The sequence below is a fragment of the Grammomys surdaster genome, unplaced genomic scaffold (genome assembly GCF_004785775.1).
Source record: "Grammomys surdaster isolate TR1022 unplaced genomic scaffold, NIH_TR_1.0 242, whole genome shotgun sequence".
Lineage (NCBI taxonomy): Eukaryota > Metazoa > Chordata > Mammalia > Rodentia > Muridae > Grammomys > Grammomys surdaster.
Window position 1 is genome coordinate 2,564,060 of NW_021604687.1, and position 21,501 is coordinate 2,585,560.

The 21,501-nt window shown below is 37.3% G+C and overlaps 1 protein-coding gene across 1 annotated transcript in view; it reads left to right on the forward strand.

Moving 5' to 3' along the window:
- Window positions 1–16,496: 16,496 nt before the first annotated feature.
- Window positions 16,497–21,501, forward strand: part of Grm5 (glutamate metabotropic receptor 5) — a 492,924-nt gene continuing 487,919 nt past the window's right edge. Inside the window, exon 1 of the mRNA XM_028774696.1 lies at window positions 16,497–16,683. The gene's annotated coding sequence lies outside the window, so the exon portion shown is untranslated. The remainder of the gene's footprint in view (window positions 16,684–21,501) is intronic.

Below are 21,501 nucleotides of genomic sequence, written 5' to 3' on the forward strand. Positions count from 1 at the left end.
TCTCTCTCTCTCTCTCTCTCTCTCTTTCTTTCTTTCTTTCTTTCTCAGATTTTATTTCCCTCCTGGTCGACCCTTCCACTGTTCCACATCCCATACCTCCTCCCTACCCTCCTGTCTCCATGAGAATGTTCCCATACCCCTTACCATCCTAGACCTCTAAACTCCCTGGAACCTGCAGTTTCCTGAGTGTTAGGTGCATCTTCTTTGACTGAAACCAGACCCAGCAGTCCTCTGCTGTATAAAACTCTGACAATTGTTTGTTCCTCTCTGAAAGAACTGCAAGGATGGAAATGGAATGGAGCCTGAGGAAAAGAAGGTCCAGGGACATGTGCAAAATGGAATCCAGCTCAAGGGAAGGCCTCAAGGTCTTACATTATTATTGAGGCTATGGAGCACTTACAAAAAGGACCCTATTATGACTGCCTTCTGAAAGACCCATCAAGAAGCTGAAAGAGTCAGATGCAGATATTTGCACCCAACCAATGGACAGAAGCTGATGAACCCTGTGATTGAATAAGGGAAAAGATGGAAGAAGCTGAGGAGGAGGGTGACCCTGAAGGAGGACGAGCAGTCTCAGTTAACCTGTACTCCTAAGATCTCTCAAACACTGGACAACCAACCAGGCAGCATACACCTGCTGATATGAGGCCCTCAACGCATATTCAGTAGATCTAATCTTATAAAGATGATAGAGGCCTTTAAAGATAAAAGAAATAAATCCTTTTAAGAAACACAGGAAAATACAATTAAACAGGTGAAAGAAATAAATAAAACTGTTTAAGACCTGAAAATCTAAATAGAAGCAATAAAGAATCACAAACAGAGGGAATCATGGGGACAGAAAACCTAGGAAAGAGAAAAGGAAAAATTGCCACAAGCATCACCAACAGAATACAAGAGATGGAAAAGAGAATCTTAGATGTAGAAGATATGGTAGAAGAAATTGATATATCAAAGAAAATGTTTAATTTAATAACTTCCTGACCCCAAAAAGAAATAAAAAAAAACATTAAGTCTTGTTTCAAAAGCATGTATTTAACTAAATTGGAAAATCTAAATGATATAGATCATTTTCTAGGTAGTTACTATTTATCAAAGTTAAATCAAGATCTAATAAACTAAACAGCCCTGTAACCTGTAAGAAAATAGAAACAGTCATTAAAATCTCCCAACAACAATAATGACAACAAAAAAAAAGTCCAAGGCCAGTTAACATACAGGAAAAATTCTACTATACATTCAAAGAGCTAATGATCCTCAAACTTTTCCACAAAATAGAAACAGAAATAACACTGTCAAACTCATTCTATGAGGCTCCAGTCACCCTGATCCTTAAACTACACAAAGACTCAACAAAGAGAATTTCAGACCAATTTCTCTTAAATGTTCATTGATGCAAAAATACTCACTAAAATACTCTCAAACCGAATCCAGGAACACATTATAACATCATCTACCATGACCAAGTAGGCTACATTCACAGGATTCAGGGATTGTTTCATATACAAATATCCATCAACATAATCCACCAAATGAACAAACTGGAAGAAAACTCACACAATCAGCTCATTAGTTGCTGAAAAGGCCTTTGACAAAATCCATCATCCCCTTTATGTTAAAATTCTTAGAGAGATCAGGGATACAAAATACAAATGTAAACATATAAGAGTAATATACAGCAAAACAATATCCAGCATCAAACTATGTAGATAGGAACTTGGAGCAATCTCTACTAATTTAAAGACAAGGTAAGTCTCTTAACTGTCTCCCTATCTATCAGTATAGTACTTGAAGTTTTAACTAGAGCAATAAGACAACTAAAGGAAATCAGAGGGATGCAAATTGAGATGGAGGAAGTCAAAGTGTCAGTAATTTTAGATGATGTGATAGTGTCCATAAACAACCCTCAAAATCCCACTTGAGAACTCCTATAGATGATTAACAACTTCAGCAAAGTGGCCGGATATAAAATTAACTGTAACAAATCAGTAGCCTTCCTTTATACAGATGATAAACAGGCTGAGAAAGAAATTAGGGAAACAACACCCTTCAGAATAGCCACAAATAGGATAAAATACCTTGGTGTAACTCTTACCAAGCAACTGAAAGATCTGTATGACAGGAACTTGAAATCCCTGAAAAAAGAAATCAAAGAAGACCTCAGAACCTCAGAAGATGGAAAGATCTCTCATACACATGGATAGGTAGGATTAACATAGTGAAAATGGACATCTTATAAAAAGCAATCTACAGAGTCAATGCAATCTCCATCAAAATTCTAACACAGTTCTTTACAGACCTCAAAAGAACAATTCTCAACTTCATATGGAAAATGAAAAAACCCAAGATAGCTAAAACAATCCTGAAGTAAAAGACCTTCGGGAGGAATCATCATCTCTGACCTCAAGCTGTACTACAGAGCAACAGCAATAAATACTGCATGGTGTTGGTATAGAAACAAATAAGTAAGACCCTGAAATAAACCCATTCACCTAAAGACACTTGATTTTTGACAAAAAAGATAAAATCATACTGGGATAAAAGAAAGCATTTTCAGCAAATATTCCTGGTCTAACTGGATGTTTGCATGTAGAAGAATGCAAATAGATCTATATCTATCACTGTGCACAAAACTCTCGTCCAAGTAGACCAGAGATATCACTGCAAAACCAGATACACTAAACCTAATGGAACAGAATGTGGGAAATAGGAATACCATTGAACTCATTGGTACAGGAGACAACTTCCTGACCGAGCATCAGTGGCTCAGGTTATAATCAACAATTGATAAATAGGACCTCATGAAGCTTCTGTAAGGAAAAGAACACTGTCAATAGGACAAAAAAGGCAACATACAGATTGTAAAAGGAACTTCACCAACCCTACATCAGACAGAGGGCTAATATCTAAAATTTATATATATATATATATATTCAAGAAATTAAACTACCTAAACAATCAAATTTAAAAAATGGCAGTGAGCTAAACAGAGAATTCTGAACAGAGTAATCTTGAATGGCCAAGAAGCACTTAAAGAAATGTTCAACGATTTTAGTCATCAGGCAAATGCAAATCAAAAGGACCCTGAGATTCTTTCTATCTTACATCTGTCAGAATGACAAATATCACAAACTCAAGTAACAGTACATGGTAGCAAAAATGTGGAGCAAGGGAAAAACTTCTCCATTGCTGGTGGGAGTGCAACTCTGTAAAACCACTTTGGAAATCAATCTTACAGTTACTCAGAAAACTGGGATTGTTCTCCCTCTAGAACCACGTCTGGGCATATACCCTAAAGACACGTCACTACAACACAGGGAAATATGCTCAACTATGTTTATAGCAACTTTATTCATAATATCCAGAAACTGGAAACAGCCTAGAAGTCCCTTAAACTGAAGATAAAGAATATGTGGTACAGCTACACTATTCAGCTATTGAAAACAATGACATCATGGATTTTGCAGGCAAATGAATGGAACTTGAGTTTATCATTCTGAGTGAAGTAACCACAGCCAGAAAGACATACATGGTATGTATTTACTTGTAAGTGTCCATTAGCCATAAAGTACTGGACAACCATGCTACAAGCTATAGACTTAAAGAAACTGGGTAATAAGAAGGTCTCAAGGGAGGGTGAATGAATCTCATTCAGAAGGGGAAACTAAATAGTCATCAGAGATAGCTGAAGAGAAGGACCCGAGTAGAAGTGGATATGAGGAATGGAATGGATGTGGTGATCAGGTGTGGGGAAGCTGTGGCGAGACAGGGCTAGGGGTGGGAAAGGAAATTGGTGGGAGAGGGCAGCTCTGGTGACTAGCTGAAGGTGTGGTATGTGAAAGAACATGGGGAACCAGTTGGGACAACCATAGGTTAGATTGCTACCAAAAGGGGATATGAAGACTAAAGTGGCCACCTCCTGTAGTCAGGTAGGACTTCTAGAAGAGAAAGAATATCAAACCTACCCACACAACATTCAACCCAACGTTTGTCTTGCTTACAAAACATGCAGGAATAGAGATGGAGTAGAGACTGAGGGAACAGCTATCCAATGACTGACCCAACTCGAGACCCATCCTATGTGAGAAAGCCAACCCTTCACACTATTAAATGTAATTTTTGTACTTTCAGACAGGAATCTAGCACAGCTGTCTCTTGAGAGGCTTCATCAAGCAGTGGACAGAGGCAGATGCAGAGATCTCAACTAAACATCCAGGTAGAACCCAGGGAGTCTTATGGAAGAATGGGGAGTAGAAATGAGCAAGTCAGAGGCGTCAAGAACACCACAAGTAGACCCACAGAGTCAACTAACCTGGCACCAATGGGGGCTTATAGATCCTGGACCACCTGCCAGGGAACATGCAAGAGCTGGACATAGACTCTATATACATTTATATCAGGTGTGCAGCTTGGTTTTCATGTGGGTCCTCTAACAAGTGAAGCCTAGGCTGTCTAGGTCTTTGTTAACTGCCATTGGAATCTCTATTACTTGAACTGCTTTGTTAGGCCTCAGTGGGAGAGGATGTACCTAGACTTACTGGGACTAGATACCCCAGGGTAGGATGGTACCCAAGGAGCCTCTCTTTCTCCAAAGAAAATGGTACAGAGCAATCAGGGGAGATATTTTAAGGAAGGGAGTGGGAAGTGGTGATGGAGGGGGTCTGTGATTGGGATGTAAAGTGAATTGGGATGTAAAAAATTAAAAAAGATCATGAAAACGAAAATCAACTTACTTTCTCCCTGCAACGATCAGTTCCCAATAGCTTCTTGGTTATTGATCAAATTAATGACACCTCTCCTCTTGATGTTTGTAGAAGAATCCAACATCATGGCTGCTCTGATCAAATCCAAAGACCTAGCTGAAATACAGACATGTCCTTTAATGCCTCTGGAATTCTTTAGTACAGACCATTAATCCCAAACAATGCTGACAAAGTGAGAAAGGTTTGAATCACTCAGAGATAGGATATGCCCAACTCTCAGGAGAAAAGCTATTTAAGTGAAAGCAAAGGCAGTTCAGTCAGTTCCTCAGTGGGTTTGTAGTTGAGTCAGTTGTCAGTCAGTGCAGGGAGTGTAGAGCAATGGGGTTGACTTCGTTCATGAGGTCATGCACTAAAACACCAACTGATTTTTTTGTAAAATTTAATTTATGGGTAAAGTAGCTACAAAGTCTATTGACATTTATTAACCTACAAATTAATTTAAAGAAACTAATATTTTCAAAAATTAATAAAATTAAAAGGGAATTGCCCTAGTTTGAATTGCTGTGATAAAACATTCCTACTGGCTAGCTTTTGAAGTGAAAGGCATCATCAGTCTTACCTCCCTGTGAACTTCACTGGTACAATAGTGACATGAATAACCTGTGGGTAAGAAAACACAAGATGGAATACATACCTGCCACCATTATTGGGGTTGTCAGCATTAAGAGCTTATTAGCTAGACAGCCCATTAACTCCAAGGGAGAAACTATTGTCGTTATTTTGCTTGATACACATAATATTAAATCAACTCCTAAAATAATTATTACATGCATACATTAGGTATCTCTCAAACTTCATCAGAAAAGTTATTTTCAGAGAGTAATTAAAAGATAATCAAAACTCAAAGACCTACAACTAGTCAACATGCAAAGCATATGAGGCTATGGAGACCTCAGTCCCAGATGAGAAATCTATGTTACACATCACTTTTCTAAGAATCAGGGATCAATGTGGAAGATGGGAACAAAAGATTATAAAAACCAGAGGTGGTAAATAGTGCCAAGAAAACAGTGCTTTCTAGACACAACAGGCAAGTTACACATATAAGCTCACAGTGGTTGTGGGCATGTGTATAAGACTTGCACCAGACAAAATTCCAGCATGGAGGGGTCAGAGGCAAAAAGTCTTACCCCCAAAGTAATTTACATGTGGAGAGAGACAGGAGAGAGAGAGAGAGAGAGAGAGAGAGAGAGAGAGAGAGAGAGAGAGAGTCGATTATTGGAATGGACCCTAGTCCAGGACAGGATAATACTCTACTCTTAACTCAAAGAATATTTAGGTAGCATAAATTGGACTTAAAGCTTCAGGAAAACTGAGAACATAATGTAGGTAGGTTAGGAAGGAGGATGCCTCTGGGAAGAATTTGGAATGAGTAACCATGATCAAAACATATTAGTAAGCATTTTTATCAATTAATTAATAAAAATATTAAATGAAAACAATCTGACCAAAAGCATCTAAGGAAGAGATGGATTAATTGTATCTGAAATCTATCATAGTTCAATGAGTAGCTGTCTATATGATGGGAACATACTAATCCACATAGGTATAAATCTATAATACCATCAAGTGTCTAAAATCTGCATACCACAACATTAATGTTTTATGGAAACAGATCATCTTTAATTGTTAGGGGTTGGTCAGCACATTTTGGGATCTTTAAGCACATTCATGTCCTTTAAGCAAAAGTGTCTGTAAATTTCTGAAGTTCTGATAATAGCAACATCTCAAGACTCTAACAAATGTTCTCAGGGGGCAAAAGTGCCTTTTTTTTATAAATAGCTGATATAATATATTAAATTAAATATAATTGGGTAATTAGTTTGTGAAATAAGCCTTCAAGTCTGAGAAGTAAGGATAATTGATTAGCTTTACAGTTGGACCCACAGGACACTCTAAAATGAGTTAAAGTAGATTTATATTTCTTGCTTAAGAATAAAATAAATTTTGAAATTCACGAAGGCAACATTAAAATATAATGCAATACAAGTCATCAAAACACTAGAAGAATAAAACTGTATTTTACATTATTTTTAAGCATAAATCATTTGTTTAAGACTTTCTTATTGTATTCTTGAATAAACTATTTAAGTTATGAACATGTTCAAAGAGAATTCTGAGGGACTATTTAAATAAACATGTGTGGCCACAACTATTGTTTGCTGTTTCTCCACTGTGTAGTATAAGTTTGTCTGTCAACAATTAAGAATGATTTAGCATTCTGCCAGCTATGCAAAATTTTAAAGATTTTACTATTGTAAATGTTCAATAGATGAATAAAAATAGAAAGTAATTTCAACTCATATCACAAATAGCTACTCTTCATGTTATGGAAAATGTTTTTACAAATCAATAAGAAAAGCAGAATAATTTTAAAAGTAGTAAAAGACAGAAATTGCCAAAAGATGCAGTTACAGTTGACAAAAGCACATGAAATATTTGACTTTCTCATAATAAAGTTAATATTGATTAAAATTTTATAGTCAGGACTGGGAAGATGTTTCAGTAGGAACTGGCAGAAGACCCCCATACTTAGTTTCCAGTACTCATATTGTGCAGCTTACAATCATTAGTCATGTCCTAAGGGATCCTAAACCATCTCCTGCCTTTCATGGGACCTGAACCTATGTGCAAATATCATAATACAGATGCACGTACACAGATAATTCTAAAAACATAATTAAACACAACATTAAAAATTTACCACAGTAACATCATTCTCTTTCCTAGACATGCATAACTTATAGTGATATTCTGTGCTAAAGAGTGTGTAAGGTTGCAAATATACCTTTACAAAAACAGTTTTCATTAGGAAAGGAAGAGAATGACATGATGACTACCTACAAAAATACATGCATTTCTGCTGAAGTACCAGATTATCCACATGTAAGTAATTATGTTATCTTTCTACACAGTGCTGAAAGCACCTTGAGTGTATTCTACATATATATCCATATTGTGCAAAATGATATGCTCAATGAGGATGTTTGTTATAAAATCAGCAATAATACAAACATTTTAGAATCACTCTCTTTGCTTATGGGGAAAAGTGAGAAACTCAGTGCTTCTGTAAAGAAGTTGTATCCCACACAGTGAAAATGGAAGCACTCTACCTGTGCTCTCTTGAAGAATAACCAAGACAGGAAACATTGTGCTTAGTAGTCAATCTGTTATTTGAAATTAAAACCACCAAGCAATTACACCTGAAAAAAATATTCCAAGAGGGATACTGTCCACCTAGCATCAACCTTTTATACTTTTGAATTCTACCATGTGCATCTGTAAGGTATTCAAATTTAGAAAATGTAATAAAGACATAGTGATTAAAAACAGCCAAGTTCAGCCCTTAAAGTATATACCATCCAGCCACCTTTTCTCCTCTTTTAAAAGTATTTTTGTATGTATGTTCATATGCATTGATTCTTTTAGTGTGTGTGTGTGTGTGTGTGTGTGCCTGATTTGTAATTTATGTATGTGCACCACGTATGTATATAGGTGTTTAAAGATGCCCAAAGAGGGCACTAGATTCCCTAAATCAGGAGTTAGAGGCAGTTGTGAGCTACTCGATGTTGGTGCTGGGAAACACACCCATGTCTTTGTCCAGAGCACCAAGAGCTCTCAACCATTTAGCCATCTCTGCACCTTCATGACTATTTTTTTGATTAATTAAGTTACCCATATCACACTTACACCTCTAAAATGTTTATATGGTTGAAGATTTTGAAGAAAGCATTTTGCAAGTACAATTAAAATACTATAGGATTTTTTAAAATTTTACTGAAAGTTTTAGTGTTATGAGAAGGCTTATAATAATTCTTTTATTGGGGTATGGAATTTTAAGAACTTAATTCATCCTAGAGTACATATTTCCTATTGACCAATGGATTTCATGTATTGTGTGCATTCATTTTCTGCAGTTTTATATCAACAATCCATGTAATATGAGCAATTCAATTTCTTGCTAGGCTTAAGTCTTATGAACCCTGACATAACTGTTTCATAATGAAGACTATTTAACTCTGACATAATTGTTTACATAGAGAAAAAGAGTAGATTTCCTATTCTTTACTCAATAAAACACTCAAGACAGATCATCAGCTACTGAATGACTTTGTTGTATATGTTCCTTCCCCTAGAAGATGACTTCTTTTCAAATATAATTTGTTATCATTTTTATGTAGTCAGAGATTCTAGTTGTATTTTCTCTTGCTGGCAAGATTTGGAATTTGATCACTTTCCATAGTCCCTATAAATTTGTCTCTTGGCTGAGAGATTCCCAATTATCCCAAGGAAAAAAGTAGGTCTAGAAATAAAGTTGAAATTAAAGGGAAGAGATTTGTAGAATGAAAAGTTATTCATTTATTCTAAAAATATTTTTCTCATGTTAAACCATTGCCAGGCACTGGGCTAAATATTATAAATACTTAAATAAGCAAGTCTAAATTGTTGCTGTTATCATTTTCTAATATTCTTGCTTTACTCTAAATCATTTTCAAATTTTCATAGAAACTGCCAGAGGCATCATCTACTGATGCTTCGATGTGTTTTAAAATTTTTGTCAATGACTATGTTGTATTAGTTTGAACATTGCTTTTTGATGATATCTCTTTGACATCTGATAAGAACAATTACTTCAGGCATGAGGCTCTGATACTATGAAATGTAGGTCCACGGGGCTGCCTAAGACAAAGTGATTTCTCAAAATACCCGAAGGGATTTTTACTATGGTCTTTCTCTGAGATTTTACTCTTACTTCCTAGTTATAATTCTAGTGTATAACCATGGTTTATTTCATAAGTTCTAAATCCATCTTAGAGTGTTAAGTTGGTCTCAACGATGTTGCCAACGTAATTATAACAGTCTCATGTAAGAATGCATTCCAGATCTTGGCTCGCTCCTGCCATCAGCTGTTACTGTTTACTCTCCTATGTAACTGAAAGAAGGTAAGTTTTATAGAACATGGTATCCATTGAGAAGACAGCTTAGGTATACGATTGCCAATTTCAGTAAATTAAAACACACAGCACCCAGACAGATGTAGATTTCAGGGATATAATACTTCCTTTAAACAACAACAAAACAAAGTATATTCTATGAGACTTTGATAATATTGACAATATTTATATAAAAAGTTATTAAAATTTAACAAGGACTCTTGGTTTTTTTTTTCTGGAAATCTTTCTGTAAGTATGTCCTTTAGCCATAAGACTCTATAATTTTATCTTTTTTTGCAAAATGTGTGTGTGTGTGCATGTGCATGTGCGTGCATGCGTGGGTGCGTGCGTGCGTGTGTGGGCATGTGTGTGTGTGTGTGTGTGTGTGAATGGGTGTCCATGCAGTATCTCCCTTAATAACTTTCTACCTTTTCTTTTTGACACAGGGTCTTTCACTGAACATGAAGCTCAAATGGTTCTGCTATCTTTACTGGTCAGCAAATTCTATTGAGGCTTCTTTCTTTGCTTTCCCAGTTCTAAGACTATAAATGTATGTTATAGGGCTTCGTATTTTGTCATTTTAGGTTCTAGGAATCTGGACTCATAGCCTCATGATTGTGCAGCAAGAACTTTGCTAACTTCACCATGGCCATGAAATCATGTTTTTATTGAGGAAACAATTTTGTTACTATAAATGACAAAAAATAAACCCATTCATTCTATTATCAACTACTAGAATTTGCATACAATTTTATATCTTTCTATCAATATTTCTGCATATATTAAACTTATGTATTTTAAATTTTATTTCTTAGTAGATCTTAATATCAGGTTTTCTCATGAATTGAAGGAAACAATATCAATTCCTGTAGTTATTCAGTAAAGACTTACTATGTTGCTAGTATGTGAACTTATTCCACATATGTGTAAGATGTGACAGTTCTATTACATATGATCTAGTCAATGATGGTAGTGTGACCATGAGGGCCAGTAGAAAGAATGGAAACAGGCTTAGGGAGGTAGGAGTTTGGAGGTAGGAGACAGAAAGGACCCTCCAGAATGCAATAAAGATCTGGGAGGTGAGAAACTTTCAGGATTCAAAGGGAGGGACCTTAGATGAAATGTCTGACAGTAGGGAGAGGGAACTTATAGAGTCCACCTCCAACAGGAAGACAGGGCATCAAATGAGGCAGGGCCTTGTCATCCTACAGTCAACTCTGACCCATAATTGTTCCTGTCTGAAAGAAATACAGAGATGGAAAGGAGAGAAGCCTGAGGAAAATAAGGTCCAGTGACAGGCTCAAAGTGGAATCCAGCTCAAGGGGAGATCCCAAGGCCTGACACTATTTCTGAGGCTATGAAGCCATCACAAAATCATGACTGCCCTCTGAAAGCTGAAAGGGTCAGATGCAGATATTTGCACCCAACCAATGGACAGAAGCTGATGACACCTGTGATTGACATAGAGAAATCTTAGAAGAAGCTGAGGAGGAGTGCGACCCTGTAGGAGAACCAGCAGTCTCAATCTGTACTCCTAAGACCTCTCAAATGCTGGACCACCAACCAGGCAGCATACACCTGCTGACATGAGGCCCCCAACACATATACACCAGAGGACTGTCGGTTCTGTGTTCAATCAGAGATGATGCACCTAACCCTCAAGAGACTGGAGGCTCCAGGGAGTTTAGAGGTCTGATGGGGTGGGGCTTGGTGGTGGGAACAGCCTCGTGGAGACAAGGGAATGGGTCGGAAGTATGGGATGTGGTACAGTTGGAGGGAGAAAGGGAAGGGGAATACAATCTGGAATGTAAATAAATAAATAAAGAAAAATAAAAATAGAAGATTATCACATTCTCGTAGAAACAGTATCCAATCATCATATATGAAAACCTGTGATTACAGATAATTGCATAATTTAGAAGCATATATGTCTGAGATGTATTTCACAGCAAGAAAGGATCACAGCATGTGTGAAAAAGACATAACAAAGTTATATAAAGAAGATTCTCAGTGCCTCCTCTGATGCACATATTTTACTGGTTTCAAATGAAACTAGAAGTTTCTAATATATGATGCGCAATAATCAAACAAGAAAAGTAGCTTAAACTTTGGATGAATAATGATAGATCTGACAAAATTAAGGGTTCAATTTTTACATGAAAATTTAAAACATAAAGTAAGTTAAGGTTTCTAGAGATCATTCTTGTTTGTATTTCTTCTATTATTTGATGAAGGGGAGCTATATTTCGAAGGTTTTAAATAAAATTTAGAATCAATTAAAGGTTATCAAGGTAATTCTCAGGAACCAGAGCTTCTGTTTCCAACACATTTCTGTTTCTTACTAAGTCTCCATTGTTTCACGTATCTCAGACTCCATGGAAGAAGAAATATGTAATTACCTATTCCATCAGAGGAATCAAGACAAGGCTATCTATCATACTCTTAAATATAATTACTTACCTATATCCAGTTCTACCCAAATATTATAAATATTGAATTTGAATTAAAAATTTACCATTTCTCTTTTCCTACTCTTCTATTGAGAAATATGTTTTTGTTATCCAATTTAAATGTATTGAAATTGCAGACAATATTTTTGGCATGGTGTAGAAATGGAGTAAAATAAGTGATTTTGAAAATAAGTGATAAGAAAATTTCAGTTTTTTATGTTATTTAATAGACTCATGAAAACAGTCACTATGGAAACCAGACATGAGTCCATAAAACACCAAGAGACCAGAAGAGGGGTCTTGAGCTGAGAATTTGAGTCTTAAATTTAAATATTGACATAGATTTTAGCCTTTGCATTTCAAAAAACTAAATAATTAAATATCTTTTTGATTACAGTCCTAAGATTAATAATTCTGGCAAAATTTTATCCTGTGATCATTTCCCATTTTCTCTCTTTTTGCTCTGTATTTATATCTGACATTGATTCTGTCTGTTTTCCCATTCCATTGTTTCTCTCCTCCCTAGTCTCCGTTTCTCTCAACCCTTAACCCACCTTTAATAAAATTTATTTATCCCCCTTTTTATACTGTCAATCATTTTCTAGGGGACAAAATAAATTCTAGTGAAACTTTTGGACGAATGAGAGAATTTTTGAAGAAAATATCATCAATTTTTTTTTATTCTTAGAATGTTCCCCCCCCCCAAAAATACAGTACATTGAGATATAAGATGACAGCAATAACTGTAAAATAGATTACTTCTTAAATACTCTAACTAGCTAAGTGAATATATGTTTAGAGTTATTATTTATTTTGAAAACCTTCTTATATAATTATACTTACAAAATAAGGGTTATAAAGAAAGTAAGCAGTTAGGTGTATATCTACAAGTTCAGTAAAATCATTTGCTAGGTTTGACTTTCAGATTCCCAAAGGATTGAAGAAGAGAATCTCACATCTAGTATCTTAGCCACTCCAATGTCCAGACTCATTTTTCTTACAATTGTCATCACTGAATACTGTGTACCTACTGCTTTGATGAACTGTACAACTCTTTTTTTTCTTATTCACTATTTTTAATATTAGCAGCACCTTCAATACAGGTGCTATCAGAGATACAAAACAAGAAATTTCTGGTAAATATAAAACCACAATTCAAAGGGAATTCTCTTTTGTTATCTTATGATCACAATAAAATAACATTACTCTCCAAGTTTGTACCCACACAAAGTGTTGTATTTGAATGATAGATACGAAGGAACATGAGGGAAAAATGACAGTTTTCTGGGAACACAACACTTTTGGTTTGCTAAAGTGAGCTCATACACAGTCTCCAAAGTAGAGTTTTAGAAATTCTCTTTCACATTTTTTTTTTGTTGTTGTTGTTTAAAGGCAACAGTTGAAATTTAAGGTTTCAGGAGTTTGTCAAATACCTACACTAAAAAACTTAAGAATCAGTTTTCAGAAGGCAGTCTAGTTGCCTAGTTGCTTGATATTCAGCAAGATAGTCTGGCACATATTCTCTCTCTCTCTCTCTCTTTCTCTCTCTCTCTTTCTCTCTCTCTCTCTCTCTCTCTCTCTCTCTCTCTCTCTTTCCGTGTGTGTGTGTGTGTGTGTGTGTGTGTGTGTGTATGGGAGAGTGTGGAGAGTAACTACAATGATAAATGCACCTGCATCTAGTCTTTCAGAGTCTGTTGGCATAAGAGAGCTAAGAGTGACCAAGGGTCATGCAATGAAAAGTGTTTCTGTGCTTGTTATGTGTGTCAAGTGTTTCGCTAGGACAGGGCTTTATTACAGAAAACACAGACTAAAGCTACAGTGATTTCCATGTACTGAAATTCTAATACTCTACCTCATTGTTTACTCTGTATTTAGAAAAAAAATCAGAGATTTAGAAAGCTATGCCATGTTTTCCTTTGGGAGGAGCGATAAGTGACCTGGACAAATAAATAACATTTCCTTCAAGTTAACCCATGTTATGACGGTTTTGCATCAAAATTCTTTGGAAGATGACTTAATATGAAAATCCCTCAAGTTCCGCTGTTCAACCCTTTATGAAGATGCAAATTTATAAAACAAATGAAACATATTTTAGAATGTTATTTGAAAAGTTACTTGTCTATTATTCAGTGGGTCAATAACAGTACTGTTGTAAAGCATGATTACAACTTCTTTGGTAACTGAGAAACATGATACCACAGGTAGTTGTGCCTAAGCTAAAGAGGCTAACACACAGTTATTCTCCATGATTTCTGCAAATATTTATGGGGTTTATTACCAGCATTCCCAATTCAAACAATTAAAGATTGTAGAAGGCATTATTCTTTTTAGTATTCATTTAAATATTTAAAATAATTATTGGTTGTCCATTATTTGCTAGAAATTTATTTGCAATGTGTTATATAAAATATTTCCTTAAAATATTACATTTTAATAAAAAAGAAATATGGACAACAAATGGATGGTAATGATTAATTGAATTAGGTTATATTTTAGGCTGAATTAACAATGACAAAGGGAACAAACTTTGAGTTAAGGACACTGAGGCACTAACATTTTGAACACAGTAAACATGATTAGAATGAATGAAGTAAGGTTTTTACAAATAATTGCAGGAGAGCATAGTGTTAACCTAGTGATAACTTACGAACAGCAATCATTAGAAAAACCAATGCAAAGCCTTAGACTAAGCTATAGTTTTAAATATCAATGACCAATTTAAGATTATCTAACGATGTTTCTCTTCTCTGAACCTGCTATTGATAAGCACTAAAATGCCATTTGCATGTCAACTTGTATAGCACAAGAAGTGAATATACTTTGCTAAGCCACATGTGACACTTAGGGACAGCTTTGTCTTTTCTGATGCTTTCCAATGCTTTAAGATGGCATCTTCTCCATTAGCTTTGGAGATAGTAGAGAAAGAGAGTGTGTTTTAGCAGATTCTCATCCCTTTCTTCTCTGCTTACTTCCCACTCCCTCTGATAACCTATACCTCTCTTCTCTTCATTTTCATAGTAAATGTGTCCTTTGAACTCATCTTCCCTCCTTCTTTCTTCCTTTGGTTGCCTTTCTAGTTTTTTTGGGGGGAGGGAGGAGAGGGGAGGTTGTTGACTATATTTTAAAGATTTATCTATATTTATAGCCATTTATGCATACATACATTACAGGCTAGGTTCTGCACAAGAGAGAGAACATACTGGCTTTGTCTTCCTGAGTTTAGAGTCTGGTTCTAATGCTTTGCTGTAAATGGGCTATAAAACACATGTATGTGCAAATGTCTTGTAATGCTTGACATAGTGTTTTAAATGGATACTTTTCTTTTCCTTTTCCGACTGTTATATCACTGTAGTAACCAAAGAATCACTGCCTCGTTGTCAAGGACCCACTCTCCAGCATCAGTTGTTACTAATAACCGATGTCCTTGACTTTAGTATCATCCACGTTTTAATCATTAATTCGGCTACTGAAAGTACCTGGCTCCTTCAGTTTGCTCAATTTCTCTTTTGTTTAAATTAAGCCATGCAAGTAATTTATAGGAATCCCCTTTATTCTTTTATTTTAAAATATAATGTGAAGGTAACCTCAGCATTTTTGATGGTCATAGGCAGTACTATGGGTAGCAGGGAAAGGGATGTCAAGCCATTGGAAGAAGACAATTAAGTCCCACAGGGGAAGACTTTTAATGGATGGAGGAAGAAACATTTTTAAGAAGTGCAGACAAATGCAAAACGACATTATTAATGACCCAAGACCATTAAATACACTGGTCTTTCTAACCACTCAGGCTTCTGAATCATCCTTGGCGTTCCTTGAAAAAAAATACCTCTCTCTCTCTCTCTCTCTCTCTCTCTCTCTCTCTCTCTCTCTCTCTCTCTCTCTCTCGTGTGTGTGTGTGTGTGTGTGTGTGTGTGTGTGTGTGCACGCGCGCAGGTACAGTCTGTGTCATTCTCTCCTCTTTCTGTGTCTCTCAGTCTCTGTCAGTCTCTGTTTGTCTCTCTATTTCTGTTTGTCCCACTCCTCTCTCTGTCTTTCAGCTTCTCCCAGTAACTGTCAGGAGTTTCTTACTATCTTCAGACAGAAACTGATTATCTACCTGCTCCCAGCTTCTCTCTGAGTGACATGCCACCCACGCCTCCCAGTACAGCTCCTGCCTCTTCTCCATCTCTAGGTGGGAATGAGCTAGAGAGGAAGTCCAAGACTGCCCTGGCCTGAACCCTCAGACCATGAGGCTTTAGGAGCAGTGCTCACTCACTGATCCAAGGCTAGCCAGCGGACCCCAGTCGCTCTCCGCAGGAGTAGGAGCCAACCCAGCGCTGCGCTTCCAGCTGCGTCTGCCCGGGCGCAGCACGTGCTCCAGGCGCTGGCGCGAGAGAGCGAGCGCCACCACCGCGGGCCCGCAGCCGTTCTGCTGGCTGCCACTACTGCTTCGATCGCAGTCACTAGCGCTTCTGCAGCAGCCAAGGCCGCTACCAAAGCGCAGGGAGCTTGTAAGGAGCCGCTGTCCAGAGGAACAAGGCTCAGGGAGCGCACCTGGTAAGCACAGCGCTGTTTTTCTTTCTATCAGCTGTGGAGTTACCCGGGATGTAGGATGCCGCCGGAGCCCCTCCCCCAGTGCAGGGATGGAGAGTGAGCGAACAAGGGGCGGGTGCTTGGACTAAAGGGACCCAGGAGGGCAGGTGGTGGGCAGGTGGACGACAGGTGAAGTCAGGGATGCTAGAAGGTCCTGTAAGTTTAAGAAAGTCACCCTGCAAGGACATGTGCTCTGTAAATTAGACATGAATTTAGAGTCAGGAGCCTGGGCTAATGTGGTATGGCTAAATGGGAGGTTTTTGAATGTCTTTTTGTTTTCATTTACCTAACTGAAGGATTTCAGTGGGGCTGTTTCCATAGAAAAATAACTAAAATAATCAGTGACAGAAAAAAAATCAAACCAATAAAGCCTCCCCCCTCTTCTGTCTCATGCTGGTACATGTGCAATGATAAAGCATGCATTTAGCGATGGAGGAGAATTTTAGATCTCTGAGGATATTAGATGTTTGGGCTACAGTAAGCACACTTGCTGATGCTGCACCCCAAAAATGACATAGAAAAGAAGATTATGGATGGTTTTAAATACTGTATTACAATTCTACAATGACACTTGGATGACTACAGCACCTGGAACAAGAGGTTCTCTGGAATCATTAACCCATTTATGAGATGTATCAGCACATCTGGACCCTTAAAGCTAAGTTTATGTATATCTAGCAGTGAAAGAAAGGTATTTTTTTAACCCTTCATTCTCTGATGCAACTTTCATGAAGGATGATAACGATAACGGAGAGAATGGAGAAAGAAGAAGAGGAAAGAGAAGGGAGTTGAACAGACTCCATGAGCTATGTGTGGTAGTATAACAAGGAGAGTTGTGCCTGTCAGATTTGGTACCAATGTTCATTCAGTCACACCCTGAGAAGTCCTTAGGCCATTGTCTAGGAAAATATGTGACCTTGAACAAGACTACCAACATTGTATACTTATTCTTTCCATCAGGAAAGTGCAAAGCATACTACATTTTAGGACACTGAAGTCTCACAAAATAGTGTGTGCTTGTATAAGCTTGAAGAATTGCATAGGGAAAAGGGGAAGGGATATACCCGGAAATACAGGTGAATAGATTGGAAAGATGTTCTCCCTCCAAGTATCTTAAACAACTGTAACATTCTCACTGTTATTAGAATAATGCAAGCTGGTTCCATGAAAGGTCTATGGGAAAGGGTGAGTCCAGCCAAACATTCAGCCCCCATTCAAAGATTCTGGAGATTTTACAGCTATTTGGAGAATTTCAGATGCACAAAACTTAAAGTTACATTTTGTTTGTTTGTTTATTTCATTGTCTAGTTAAATAGCATTTGAAAACTCTATTTAGTGATAGGCTGTAAAGTTTTTTTTTTATTTAAGCTTTGAGAAGTTATCTAGGATTGATTATGATAAAGAAAATGACATCCCAGTTTCAAGGTTGGTCACTTGGTTTGGGAAAAGAGGGTTTTGGAATGAGACAGGAATATTCTGTAATATGAGTAGAAGGGTTAGGGAGGGAAGAGAAAAGGGATATTTCTCTTAGAACATGCATGTCTATAGCCCAGTGGGGAGCAGGCAGCTGGCACATACCATGTTGATTCCTCTTCTACTTGACTGAAGAAGTCATCTCTAGCCTTTTTTTCCCATCAATATGTATATTCATTTTTAGAATTTGGAGATTTACATTGCAGATGCTGAGATGGTGTGCATTCACAAACTCATCTCCCCGAGAGTGTCTTCAGCTTCCCTCATCCCTGTGAATGTCTGGCTATGAAATTAGTCTACCCATCCTGATCTGCCCAGGAGTCTGTGTTCCTAAAGGAACTCACTGTGCCACTTGGTGGCACCAAAAAGTTGCACAGAGAAGTCTCTTCTCTATAAATACTAACTACCACCCCTCCCTCCTCCGCTCTCTCCCCTTCTCCCCTTCCCCCTTTCTCCGTAAAGGGGAAGATTGCTGCACATACCGCCCTCAGCTCTGCTGTTCTGAGCACTCGGAGCACAGGGGATGAGCCTGAGATCCTCTTGGGGTGGGGAAAAGCCCAGGACAGGAAAAGCTGGCTCAACCCCATTGATTTCTGCTGCCCAACTTTACTCCAGGGGGGCTAGCTAGACAGCATCTCACTGCCTGCTGCGTGGCCGTCAGGGGGTAAGCTTGCTATGTCTGTGTGCTCAGGTGTCTATCCCAGACCTGACAAGGATTTAGGAGCTTTAAGCGTGCTGATCAGCTCACAGTGTGGTTTGGAGGAGGGGACGTAGATGAATACAGGGTGGCCAGAGCTGTGGTGGTCACATCTACTTCTTTTACAGAAGACCGTCGTTAATTAAACCTGTTGGTGGAAAAGGCGCGAGCAAGAGGGTAAAGCGTGGGGGGGGGGAAATGCAAGGTCTAAAATAGAGATTATGCATGCCTTTGGATTCCTGTGCCTGAGCTCTGAGGAAAGGAGAATATGATTTAAAATGCAAACTGGCTTACCCAATCTGGTGGAGAACTCAAAACTGAGAAAACAAAGGTAGAGAAGGGAAGGAAGGAGAATCACTTCTGGGTAATAGATTGGTTTCTCTTCTGGCAACAGCTCTGACTGCTTAGAGGGGGGGGACAGCAGTTGGTGCTGAAAGCACATCTTGGATTTATCTCTTCTACCCCAATGTCCTTTAAGCGTCCCCAACCCCCGCTCAACTTTGATGCGCTTTCTTTTTCTTTAGATATAGCTTTCCCTTCCTTCCAGACACAAAACTACCCCGGAGCTGCAGGACTGTGTGCAGAAAAGAGATCCTAGTTTACAGAGACATGGAGACAAGAAACCAGGAAAGTCCTACCAAGGCAAACTCTAGCTGATACTTACAGTAGCATACTCTAAACTTCAGGACATTTCAGCAGGAAGTAATGGTCTACCTTGAGAGTTCCCCACATAGTTTCAGGATTTATGACTGTTCATATTTCTGTTTAGAGTGCATGATGAGGGAAAAGTGACTTTGAGGATATGATAATAGATTCTTCCTTTTATTTAGTCAGAATCGTGGAACTATTTTATCTGAATTAGCATGGGTATCTAAGGAAGTAGGGAGTATGCATCAATTTGTTTCTTCATAAGAAACTAGAATTGACAAGTGGAATGGTGAATTCACCTTTCTCTATTTCTTTCAATATCCAACTTTATATTTTATTGTTTAAATTGCTAAAGGAGTGGGTTAGTGATCACTTGTGTTCCTAGTACTGGTAGCAGATTGGGTGCCTGGAACAGCCTAGAGAGTATGCCTAACACTAAATGCATCTCTTCATCTATCAAGAATTTATCCTGAGTTATTTGATACCTTATTTTGAGATTCAGAGGATATAGGTGTGCTATCTCTTTTTATGTGTGCTTTGTGCTCTTCCCTTATGGAATGCGGGGAATTTTCTCCTTTATTTTCTCTGTTAATTTTATTCAATTACGTATTGAATAGTCAGTTATGGATATTTTCCTCATTTGTGAAACTTTCCATTTTGAACGATCATTAGTTTGGAAGTAGAAAAGATTGCTTGCCAAACTCACTAGGTTAATGACATGCATGCCACCAAGTCTGCAACTTTCTCCTGGAAACTTCTTCAGCACCTTGGACAGGTCCTCACTCTCTTCCCTAGGCTTCAATGGACACTTGGCTGAGCAACCAACCACGACTTAGAAAAAAAGACTTTCCCTCATCTTTTACACTTTATGACTAAATGCAAAATTCATATATTTTAACTGCAACCTCTAGAGGCTCATGATATTACATAGCAGTGTTTTTCCTGTGGGTTCTATGCCCAAAAGAGAGAGAGAGGAAAACCAAAAAATAAAAATTAAAAAAAAAAAAGGAAATTGTAATGCCTATTCATTATAGGCCACTCTGAGTTTATTTGGAGAAGAATGGTGTGTGAATAGACCATGTACTTGCGTAAATTTTCACTTGTTATCAAATGTAGACACGAACCTTTACCATCGCTTCTTAGCAAACATCATGGCCATGCAGACAGATATACATGGGACACTGAAAAATTCAGTTACAAATATTTATCCACATAAAGACTATCTATGATTTGAGAATACTTGGGTAATGACATACTATTTTCTCTCTTTTTTCTGAGTTGTTATTTTGTCATGTTTCCTACTAAATTAATTGGCTTCACTAAAGAGGTTTATATTTGTGTGTAAATAACTTTCATGGTTCTCATTTTATTAAAAATATTGAACATTTTCCCAAGAATACTGCTATATTATCTTTCTGAAGAGTGTTGGGACTATTTCTGCATTTAGAAGTGGTAAGTTAAGGCTGGGGATGGTGATGTATAACTTAAAACCCAGCACTTGAGAGTTGGAGGCAGGAGGCATAAGAGTTCAAAATAATCCCTAGTTATGTAGGAAGTTAAATGAGGCCTGGTAACAAAAAGACAAATAAAAATCAAATGCTATTTAAGAGAAGATGACAAACTAAGCTGAAAAAATAAGATCGAATAAATTGTAAGTATGTACTTAATTGTATTATTTCAGTAAAATATGTATACATGCTTTATTCAAGTTTTGCTACATTCATGGAATGAAGAGGTGTATTTCTTTATAAACTGGATATATGGATACATATATGTACTTAGATATTTATGTGTATTGAATTTCTCTTCATACTATTTACATACATTCAGCTGAAACTAACTTTGTGGAAAAAATGAGAATTCATTTTTTATATGTTAGTATATGTGGTATGCAAATGTGAACTAGACTTGCTTGGAATTTTGAGATCCTGAAAATGTATTATATAGAAGTTTTTTTTTTTTTT